The 10856-nt window shown below is 42.3% G+C and overlaps 1 protein-coding gene across 1 annotated transcript in view; it reads right to left on the bottom strand.

The window, feature by feature from the left end:
• Positions 1-10856, bottom strand: part of LOC121927168 (gastrula zinc finger protein XlCGF57.1-like) — a 124586-nt gene that overhangs the window by 33622 nt on the left and 80108 nt on the right. The window lies entirely within an intron of this gene.

Below are 10856 nucleotides of genomic sequence, written 5' to 3'. Positions count from 1 at the left end.
CATGCCTTCTCATTGACTGTCCCAAAGTAGCAACTAAAAAACTTCAATTTAGTCATCTTGGCTTCCCGGGGAATTCAGGCTTGCTCTGAAACCATTTATTTTCTCTTTTTGGCCATCCATGGAATCCTCAATGCTCTTCTCCAACACACATCTAAAATAAGTTGATTTTCTTTATATGCTTTCTTCACGTCCAACTCTCAATCTGTATTATGGTGACTGGGAGGTTACCATGGCTTGGATTTTCCTAACCCTTTTGTTCACTGTCCATCTCTTTGCACTTTAGGATCTTTCTAGTTCTTTCATATTTTGCCACTTTCGCTCCTAGTCTCTGACTTTTTTTTGATGCAGTCTTGTTCTGTCAATGTTGATCCTAGTGTATGGGAAATCTTTGGACTATTTAGATTCCTTGTCATCTAGGGTGAATTCATGCAGTGCGCTTTGTGGTCATTTTTTTTTCTTAATATCAATAATTAGCCTACTTCAGCACTTCCTTTCTTTGAATTTCTTTTTTAGTCCTCTATCTTTCACTGTTGGTGGCATGTGTCAAAAAATTATGTTGCACTTTTGATGCTCTTTTAATTTTCTCTGTCCATTGTTTTGTCCTGCACTTCTGTGTGTAATGTCCTTTTTTGTGCTCCATAATGTCTCACGGTAAATTTCTTTATAGTTAGTGTAGAATGTCACATCCTGTTATATAACTAGTGCTTAAGGTTTCTTAATAGCTCTTTACCATAGTGGCTTAAGAGTAAACCTAATTAAAATCAGCCCTCAGTATTCATGGGAATCATTCCAGACCCCCCCCTTTCTGGGGATACCCAAATCCATGGTTGTTTAAGTTCCATTGTCCCCAATGGCGGAGCATGCATGTGGCCATTGGGGACAATGGAACTTCCACTCTGGCCAGGCACAGAGGAGGAGGAAGTGCCACCGGGGGACCCTCCTCCTCACTCTTGCTGTGGCTGCCTGTCAGGTAAGGCCAGAGGGATCCACAGCCACCTGTCCGCCACCCTTCCTCCTCCTGCAGCAACACTTCAGGCCAGGACGAGATAGAGAGGCAGGGACACTCAAAAGTCTGTTTGTCCCTAATAACAGTGCATCCACATGCATGCACCGTCCATTAGAAACAATGTTGGCTTGTGTATGCGAATGCTTGAATTTGCGGATACCACAGCCCAATACATTCAATAAAATGAGGACTATAACCACTTGTGTATTTGACCCAAGACAGATGAATGTTGCTTTATAATGCAAGGCATTTATCATGTGGTAACTAATGATATGATAGATTTTTGCGTCATGGCACAACTCCCCGCCCCCCCCCCCCCCCCCCCCCCCCCCCCCCTTTTCAAGCAGTTGCACTAACCATGCAGAACATGGCAAATGACACAGCTTTTCATGTCCTACTTCAGTTAGCACTGGGGCCCTAGCAAGCCCAGTGTTGTCTCAGACTTACTTTGCCTATTTCTTTCCTGTGTGATAGGAAGCAGAAGGGAAAGACCCCTTCAGCTGTTGTGTTGGTGTTTTGACCTTACCCCCTGCAGGAGGATTGGGGGAGGGTGCTTTTGCTGTTTGGCAAGTCATGTTATCTTAATCAGTAGGAAGGGATGGGGAACTTGATCTGTGCAAGATGATCATCACACCCGTGTCTTGAAATTATTTACTTGCACCTTTTCTGACCTATTGCCCGATCCCACAATTTTTTTTATGTGTAGTTGGCTGTACAACTTACTTCTGTGGACTTGTTCTTAGCAAGTCATTGTTGTGCATGGAATGTGGGTAAAGCCAGTTGCAACTGATGTATGAAACTTCAGAACTGGCTTGAACCAAGGTATACTCAAGTGTAGTTATCACTCTGACCTTCATTGAAAGTCAGCCGACAGTGTGACTAAAATCATTCTGAATTGGTCTGTCATGCAATTTGGATGCTTCATTTTGGTAGCGAGGGTGCAGGCAATCCTGTGACTGTTGAAGCAGCAAATTCTGCCATGTAAGGGAGAAATTCAATTGCTAATTTAGGGGAAATGCAAGACATACTAATGAATTCCGCCTCTTAAAAGCTCTATTCTGCATAGATCAATACCTTCTCTTTCCTTTCCCATAACAGAGAATGAATGATGATCTTATCCTTCTGTGTTTCTTCCCTCCACCTCCTGCCAAGAAATGAGAATTAAGAGGTCTACTGTTTTTGCAGGTGGAGGCACAACTTAAGGTTTTATAGGAAAGAGAGTGCAGGATCAGATAGAAATCTCTGAATGAGACACAGTTGGTCCTCCATGTTGGTAGGACACACACACCGTGGCTACTTAAAAAACACAGGATCCCAAGTTGTTGTTGTTGTTGTTGTTTGTATTCCCATTATTATCAAGTACTTGTAACATGTTCATAACTGCAATGGCCCAGCAGCATGCACAGAAGCCCTGTTGGGCATAGTGGTAAATGCCTGTACGCAGCACCATCACTCAAAACCATAAGGTTGCGAGTTCAGACCAGCAAAAGGGTCAAGTTGACTCAGGTGCATCTTCTGACGTCGCTGAAATGGTAGTACTACCAGATTGTTGGGGGCAATTTAGCTTACAGTGTGTAAACCACTTAGACACTGCTTATGGTATGAAGCGTATAAATGAAGCTGTTTGTTTGTTTTTGTTAGCACATGCTACCATTTTAACAGTGGATAGGCGGGGGGCCATTAGCAGATACTCCAACCTGCAGATGGCCGTCAGCCAATACGGAGAGCCAACTGTATAGTTGTCTCAACATGTAAATACTCATGAACCTGGTGATGTGGAGAAAGAAAACTGGAAGAAAATTAAATCTTTCTGAGGATTGTTTTCCCTAACTGGGAAAGGTGTGGACCATAAAAGTTTAATTACCATGTTAATTAATAACTGATTAAGACATGGTGTTCAATATATTCTGATGACCTAGATTCCTCACTTGCTTAGGGCCTGATCCTTGAAAGGAATCATAGAATCGTAGAGTTGGAAGAACCCAAGGGCCATCCAGTCCAACCAAATCCAAATCAAAGCATCACCGACAGATGGCCATCCCAGCCTCTGTTTAAGACCTCAAGGAAGGAGACTCATAACACTCCGAGGGTGTTCCAACTGTTGAACAGCCCTTAACTGTCAGAAGTTCCTCCTAATGTTAGGTGGAATCTCTTTTCCTGTAGCTTGGATCCATTGTTCCGCTTTAGTCTCTGGAGCAGCAGAAAACCAAGGAACTTTCAAATGTTACATAGTCCAGGATCAGTTTGTCTGTCCTCTTGTCTGTCATCACAACTGTCTATATGTCAATCCCGTCAGCCTTCTTCCAGGTCAAACAAACTGCTACACCCCAATGGCCTTGTTCAACCAGACATGCTGGCCTCAAGACTTAAGTTATTTGCCAAGGGATGATACAGCCTTCCCCTGCAACGAGAATCCCCACAGAAACACCAACAACACTGTTTAGGGCTTTTCGGTGTCATTACCATTGTTCAGGACCCAGAACAATGGATGCCAAGCTCAGGAAAAAGAGATTTGACCTCAACATTAGGAGGAACTTCCGTTGGGATGCTTTGATTGAGATTTCCCCTGGCGGAGGGGGTTGGAGGATGGCCCTGTGGTCTCTTCCAATTCTATGATTCTACCACCCATTGAATTCAGACAAGAATGTATCCTTGAAGTTGAAATGGTTCTTCGGGACTGTTAATATATTACCTGAATGCAGACTTCCATCTTGAAAATCTTTCTGAATCCCAGTCTGCTATTGAAGGTTTTAGGCTAAGTCTAACTTTCAGTATCATGTGACCTCAACTTTCCTTGACATGTGTCTGATTGCTGTTCTGGTAAAGCTTGTCGATACATTCTCTCAGCCTCAGAGGGCCGCAAAGGCAAACCCCTTTCTGAACAACATATTGCCATGAAAACCCCATGGGTCGCCATCAAGGAGGAAACATAAGAAGGAAACCCCATGGGTCGCTTTTGATCACCATTGTTGAAATAGCTTGAAGGCACACAGCAAACAATGCTGGTAAAGCTATTGCTGTAAAACACCCTGCTTAGTGAAAACTCACCAAAGAAACTTTACTTCATGGCATTCAACTTTTTCACCTTCATCATTGCAGTACTTTTTTGCTTCTTAGCGTCTGAGGAAGTAGGCTCATGCTACCAACTTCTTTTTTTGGTTTATCTCAAAAGTGCTACAGCTCACTTGAATACAGATTTTCCAGACTATAAAAATTGGCTATATCCTTGAATTTTGCTCTTAGTAACTAGCTACTATATGCGTTCATGTTTTTGTGTCCTAAGCCATTTGGATAAGGGGTACTCAACCTGTACTAAAGGAAATTACACAAAAGATTATAAGTATTTTTAGGTGGCTATTAATATATTATTTCATTGTGATACCTCAGAAAAGAATGCCAGTACCTTTTTGAACATCTCTAAATTAGTTGATTCAGGACTACAGTATTTTTGTAATTGATTTCCCAGGGTGGGTGGGATCTGGTTTTCTGAGTCTTAAGTGAAACATTCATTCGAAACTTCAGGAGAAAAACTCTTCTAGAACATGGCCACTTCGCCCAAAAAAAACCACACAAACTAGGATGCTGGCCATGAAAAGCCTTCGACTTCACCGTGTGAATAGTGCTGATTGGCCCCCAGCACAATTACAAAATTGAGTTGGATTTGTCCTCTGAATTTGTGTTTTCAGAGTGTGGTACAGACTCTAGAATTATCATGTCAGTGTAACCATCATTACAGAAATTTGTACTTGAGTGACTTTCAATGGACCAAAGCTAAGTGGTAGATAGGTATTATTGGTGGTTGTTAACATCTCAGCCTCAGGAGACAGTTTGGGATACATTATACAAGATCAGAGAGTAAACAGTGCTTGACGTAGTTCTTTATTATCATTGTTTGGCTCCCTTTTTTCTTCTCCAATCCCCTGGTAGACACAAAGCGTTCAAAGTTAAGCTATACTAAAATTCGAGGGCATTAACGATATCTCCTCCATGTACTTCCTCTTTAAGCACAGGAACGTTGTGAAAGAGAGAGTCACTTGTTTGACTGAGTTTCTATCAAGGACTGGGACATAGCTGTGAAGATCAGGGCAAGTAGGTATATCTAGCCTTGGTACTATAGAGCCCTGCTAAAAGGAAGTATTTTATCAACAGGACTCCTGCCGTGAGACTTAGGAAAAATAAACCTCAAACTGCCTGGGGCTCTGATCAACATACATACCTAACTTGACACTAGTAGTGTTTGACTGTTGTGTTTGCTTAGTAGTACTGGGTTTATGAAATGAAACTAATGGCTGGAATGTGTCTAGACTTGTAAAAGCATACTTCATTTGATGATGAATGCTAGCGAAGGCACGGCCACTAGGTTAGAAGTGCAAAAGAGTGGAAGAGCTGAAGGGGTATATTCAGCCAGTGGTTTGGGACAATCTGAGATCAAGCATCTGTGCTCCTTACTCACCTGCTAATAGAAACAAGGGCCTGAAGTCAGTGCAGAGATCTCAGATTCCAGTGTCCCTTTGGAGGTGAGATTTTGAGAAAAGAAGGGCATCGATGACTGTCTGGAAGGATGACCGGCCTCATGAAAACAGCAGGTCTCCTCCCCTATATCTTTGAGGAACAACGTGCTAAGGTTTGGCTAATCACATTGTTCCCACAACATTTGGGAGAAGTCTGGTTTCAGCTTTAGTTCGAATAAGCAGTAAAATCCCAGCTGTGGACATCAGCCAAGAGACTCCTGCCCTTACCTTCTTGCTTCTGTTCTGTTGGGAACATAAGATTCTTATTAAATGGAAGATGTGGGTATTTTCTGAAAGCAAATTGGTTGAGAGGTTGATTGCTTATCAGAACTAATCTTGGCATTAGAAATGTGGCAGGTTATTAAAACCTTGTGTTTGTCTTCTCTCCGTTTTTAGCCTGCTAAAAAATTTAAGTAGCCAGAAGTTTCTTATAATTCTGCTTTCTATGAACTACATTATCTATAAAAGTGCAACAGTTTTCACGCTTGAGGCTATCATTGTTCTTGAACTCTTGGTGTAGGTTTGTTGTGATCATTATGAGGATACAAGAGGCATTTGTAAATTCCAGTGCTTTGGCCCCCAGTCTTACCATTTCCGTCTTCACATTTGCATTGTACCCCATGCAACAAAACTCTTTGGAGATATTTTCATACTCAGATGGGGGCTTGTTCTGCACAAATATACAGTACGTATTTGTTGCCTCCTAGTACTTCTTCTTCTTCTCTTCTCTTTTTTTTCAAAGTTGTTTTTCATTGGAGGAGTGTTATGATCTTTTTCACTACCTTTTCTCTATTAATTCCGAAAACTATTTAGTTCTGTAAACCATAAGGATTTAATGCTTTAATATCTTGAGCACCTATTCCTGAATAAGATTCGCTTGTCTCAGATCTCTGCCAAAAGACTGTCACTTTATTCCTTATGTTTAGAAAGTATTTGGACTTGCCTCATTCTCGAATGTTACCAAGAGATGTGAGGAAGTGTCCAGTGAAACATTCATGGAAGCAAACTTAGAACAGATAATCAAGTCAATCAGATAGAAAGCCATAGTCTGACCTCCTCTTACCCAGGGTACCTAGCCAGATGTCACAGGGAAACACATAAGCAGGTCATGAGAATAACATTGGCCCACCTTAGCAACTGATAATTCTTCATGGTCTCTATGTGCGGGGCTACACACATCTGTACTTGGAAGTATGAAGTCCAAACCTGGATCTAATTTATAGTAATCATCATGCATAAATTCAAAGACATAGGCTTGTTAGTCTGGGGACTCAAGAATACAAAGGGATCTTGTAGCACCTTTTTTTTTTAAAAAAAAATAGTTTTATTGAAATTTATATTTCTTATTACATACTACATCTTGTAATATTTTTACATCCACATGTTTTACATTACCCCATAATCCCTTCTTTATCTATCATGTTCATATTTTCATTCTTATGTTTATTTTAACATACTTCCTATCCCCAATAACCGGAACTTATCCATACAATATTTTTACACCATCTTTTCTTGTTAGCCCCTTTGAGGCTAACTGAAAGAAAGAACCTGGAGCATGAGCTTTTGTCCACTTGAGTCTACTTCCCCATACGTCATTATCATCATGCTTTGTTAATGGTGGATTTGGAGATTAATACACCGAGTTGTCGTGTGAGTAGTCAAGAATGCCATTGTTCATTATCATGGCATACCAGAATGTTATTGTAGTAGCACCCAGGGCCTAATTTCCACCAGTGCCTGTTGTATCTTAAATTTCATGAAATGGGATGGTAGAGAGGCTCCTGTTTATGCTGGGGTAAGAACCAGGTTTAGAAAGTTCCCTAATTACAGTACTGTTGCATTCACAAAGATGTAATCAAGAACATAGTTGGGTCTAGAGGCTGTATTGATTCTATGTATGTCCTGAATTGTCTTCCAAACCAGATTAAGTAGAATTTAGTCCAGATTTTATATGGGATGGTCTACAGACCACTATTACCCCATTCTTGAACTATACTAGATTTAAGAGATATATAATCTACCTTTGAGTTGTCTCATTGATTTGAATTATCTGATTAGCATCAGATTCTCATTCTTTGTATTTGTAACACTGTTTTGTTGAGGCCTGGGATTATGTAGATGCTATTTTTGGTAACTGGGGGTTTCTGACCTTATGTAGTAGTTATATGGCAATTCAGTATCTGTAGATTCTGCACCAGACTGATTCACAGGGCTCCAAGGGCATAGTCTGGTCCATATGACATCCTTGTGGCTTGATATTCCCTGCCCCTTTTTAGACAAAAGATAATGGTCTAACTCCCAAGTGTTAATCTCAGATAAGCAAGATCCATGACCTGATTTCCTATGGTTCAGTTGGGTCTGCTCTAGTTGGATACTAACAATTGTATTTAGCTCTGTGTATTTCAGGTTAATTTGGGATGTGCAACCTCAGAACAGTGGCTCTTATATCTATAGAGGTTATGTATACTAACATACTTGAGATCTGTATGCTAATAAATTCTGGTAATATACTGAAAGAAACTTCTTAAGGTAGGCCATTTTTGGTACTTCATTGGTGGTAGTGATCTATCTGCTGCCACACTTATACCCAGCCATTAATAGTGTGGGGCGCAGTAGAAAATACGAGTGAATACTACTGTAGTAGGTAGGATAACGTTCTGCCCTTTTGAATGTTAGAAAGAGACTATGGGTGGTTGGTTTGTGCATAATCAGTTACTGCTGTTGACCTGATACTAGCTAGATAGAATGTCCTTTCCGGAACAAAAATAAATAAAATTGTAGCCTTGATTCCTGCGTTGGAATCATGTCAGAGACTACAAGCAGTAGTTGAATTCCACCTCTGTAGAAGTGGAATAGTACAGCCATGAATCATTTTGCCTTTTATATTAATTTCTGTAAAAAAAAAATCTAATGATCATGGGGCAGGGAATATATGTTAACTGTACATACAGCCATGATGTTGTCAAGTGTCATATAGCCACGCTTTGTCAAACAGGATAATTTAATGTCATGTTCCAATCAGTGAGACTAAGCTAGATGTAAAAAAATTAAGAGTAAAGAGCCTTTGCTAAACTTGCAAAACAACTCATTCATAGCTCACTGAAATGTTCCCTCCTCTACGAAGTGAGTATCCTCTTTTAAAAAGAAATACCAGGTATTTATAGTGAAAGCTGAGAAAGCTAGTAAATAATAATAATAAAAGATTTATTTATATACCACCCTTCGGAACATCAGGGCGGTGTACAACAATATAGAACAATACAATCACAACAATAATGCAAAGTTATACAATATACAGTAATACAATTTCAACAAGTACAATATTATATAAAAGTCCTGCCTCCTCCGGCGCTCCCGGGCCCAAGGAAGTGCCCAGCGTGGAGACGCGCCAGGTGGAGGAGCGTTGGGTGCTGCCTGACTGCGGCCTTGGCGCTGGCGGGAGCGCCACAAGCCGGCAAGCAACCCTCTGACTCCTCCTCCGCTTGGCGCGGCCTAGTAACGGAGGAGAGGAGGTGTCCTCTTGCGCGCGCGGGGTGCGCCCCCCTCCCCGCCCCGCCCCCGGCCACCCTCTCCCACCTCCGTTCCCCGCGCGGAGGCCAAACAACCAACAACCCACCAACCATCCAAGGCCAGTCCAAGCCGTGCAGGAGGCAACAAAACAAAAACACAAAGACACGCCTCCGCCTTGCTTCCTTCCTCCACGGTGGCCACGCAGCCGGGAACGGGAGGAGGGTGGGTGGCCGCGGGGAGCCCCCCCCGAACTGGGGGCTGGGTGGCCAAATCGGACCTGGACCGGGAGGGGCCCCCAAAAAGCGGATTTGTCCTGGGGCTGCCGGGATATGGCATCCCCGCCCCCCACAATCACTTCACTTTGATTCATATAATTCACTTTCTGTGTGTTGCATCATGGTAACCATTCATTCAGTCTTGCACTTTCTGTCAAAAAAAGTTCAATTTCTATCTACCACAGTGATCCTTTGCTCAATTAATTTCCTTTCTGCGTCACTGAATTACTTCATTGCTTTCATTTCTGCCATGTGCGATTTTTAATTGATTCCACCCCACCATCTGAGGTTTCCTCAGTTTATTTTTCCTTTCTGTGGGTTGTGTTTAGTTTCCTTGTCACACACTGAACAATTCAGGTTTTGTGCTAAACATCACATTTATTTAGGAAGAAGTTCAGTTCTAGCAGCAGGTTGAGAACGCTCACAGACATGCTGAAGGCAGGGGGTGATACAACGTTCAAGATCAGGGCAGACATGCCTCTGAGTCCTCTGAGATCAGTGAAGAACCTCTTATGAAAGATCTTTGGCAGCGTGCCCCAAAACAACCGGTACCGGCTTCTTCCTGGAAGATGAAATTGAGTCTGCAAGAAACAGTAGTGTTCAGCTGCAGGCTACAGTAAAACAGCAGATGCTGCAGTTGGTTGAGGTGGTGGTACATTTTCACCATGATTTTGCAGACCACAGGTCCTAGCTTTTGACAAGCACAGCATTAAAACAAAATTGATGGGAATCAGAAGTGGTAAGGAAGTAGTATTGGTCAGTGCAACAGAGGGATGAAAAAATGGCTTGTTGCAATAAAGAAAATTGAGCAAGTTTGGGTGAGTACAGGTGGGGGGAGGGACTATGCAGAGGCTGTACTGTGTGCACACCAGTTATGTAAAATCTAGAGTAAAGAAGAATTGCAAGGGCCATCTAATCCTACCCGCTCCTAGCGGAATACACAGATCAAAACCTCCCAGAATAGCTATCAACCTCATGTTGTTGGCCTCAATAATTCTGACTTAGAGTGAACCTATCACAGGTTTTTCTTGGGAAATTGTTCAGAGGAGGGTTTGCCTTTGGCCTTCCCCTAGGCGGAGAAAAATGACTGGTCAAGGTCACCCAGTGGCTGAGAGCAGATTTGAACCCTTTTCTGCAGAGTCCTAGTACAAGGCTCAGCCATACACCACAACTGGCTGCTCAAGGAAGAGGCCCCCCTGCCCCAGCTCTTGTTCCACAGTTGACAGCTCTCAGCAGGAGAGTTCGTATGGGTGTTGCTGTAGGACCGCACAAAAAAGGCTTGCTCCTGAATGAAAACGGAGCTTTCATGACGTAAGTCTGACGTCCTCCCATGCTTAGGAGGAGAGCTTAAGTCCTATGAAACTCTGCTGCCATCTTCTTTCCTAGCACTCAGAGGTGCTGTGCAAGATCTCTACTACATACTGATTCTGCAGAGTAGAATGTGTACATCTCATCTGTTTGGTACTTGGAGGCTATTGGTTGTGGTTTGGCTGGAGTGACAGAAAACAAACAAGCAGAAAACAAACACATGCCCTGAGTCTGTCTTCTCTGGCT

This window comes from Sceloporus undulatus, chromosome 1 (assembly GCF_019175285.1).
Source record: "Sceloporus undulatus isolate JIND9_A2432 ecotype Alabama chromosome 1, SceUnd_v1.1, whole genome shotgun sequence".
Taxonomy (NCBI): Eukaryota; Metazoa; Chordata; class Lepidosauria; order Squamata; family Phrynosomatidae; genus Sceloporus; species Sceloporus undulatus.
The sequence above is the reverse complement of the archived record's forward strand: the minus strand, read 5'-3'. Positions and strand labels throughout refer to the sequence as shown.